This window comes from Nomascus leucogenys, chromosome 19, assembly GCF_006542625.1.
Source record: "Nomascus leucogenys isolate Asia chromosome 19, Asia_NLE_v1, whole genome shotgun sequence".
NCBI lineage: Eukaryota > Metazoa > Chordata > Mammalia > Primates > Hylobatidae > Nomascus > Nomascus leucogenys.
In genome coordinates, this window is record NC_044399.1 from 36,147,044 (window position 1) to 36,147,811 (window position 768).

Genomic DNA, 768 nt, shown 5'->3' on the forward strand with positions numbered 1-768 from the left:
CTCTTCTTTGTCTTCTGCTACAGTGGGAAGTCCTGAGCGGAAAAAAAAGCTGTGGATGCCTCCAAAATGTGTTCATTTTCTAAGAAGTCAAAGCTGTTGGTTTTCACGAAAGGCATGTTATCTTTACAGTAATGTACGTTAGATTGCAAAACATATGAACTTCTCTAAAAAGTAATTGTTAGCCGTTGTCATCCAGTTTTTACTTAAAAAAAAAAGAAAGAAACACAGAAGGCTTCACGAATTTGCATGTCATCCTTGTACAGGGGCCATGATAATTTCTGTATCATTCCAATTTTAGTGTACGTGCTGCTGAAGCCAGCACCAGTTTCTTTTTTTCAACTGGTCCATAGATCCTTTCACTTAATATTCCCAAAGGCACTAAAGTTCAACATATTTAAAACAAAATTCATTGTTTTATTCCTTAGTAACTTTGTCTTTCTCTCAATTAAGTTACTGACCCTTCCTTCTCCCCTGCTTTCTGTGTCATTGGTTGTCAACATTTATTACTTCTGTCTTCTCATTATCTCATTCCATTGAGTCTGTTCCTTTCCATTGAAAATGTCACCACCTTAATTCAGCCTCTTATTAACACCGGCCTGGAATATTGTATTGCAGAGGTAACTGACTAGTCTTCTGTCCTCTCATCTTTTTCTCCTTTCTCTTCTTTTATCTCATATATAGGCTCAGACCTGTCTTCCTACAGCAGTGGTCTCCAAACCCTTTTGAAAACACTCCATATCAATACAAATGCTTGACCATGAATCTCTA

General features: G+C 37.1%; 1 non-coding gene across 1 annotated transcript; it reads right to left on the minus strand.

Annotated features, from left to right (window-relative positions):
• Nucleotides 1–218: 218 nt before the first annotated feature.
• On the minus strand, nt 219–322 carry LOC115831584. The gene has a single exon (XR_004027114.1). It is a non-coding gene; the product is annotated as a U6 spliceosomal RNA (small nuclear RNA).
• Nucleotides 323–768: the final 446 nt, after the last annotated feature.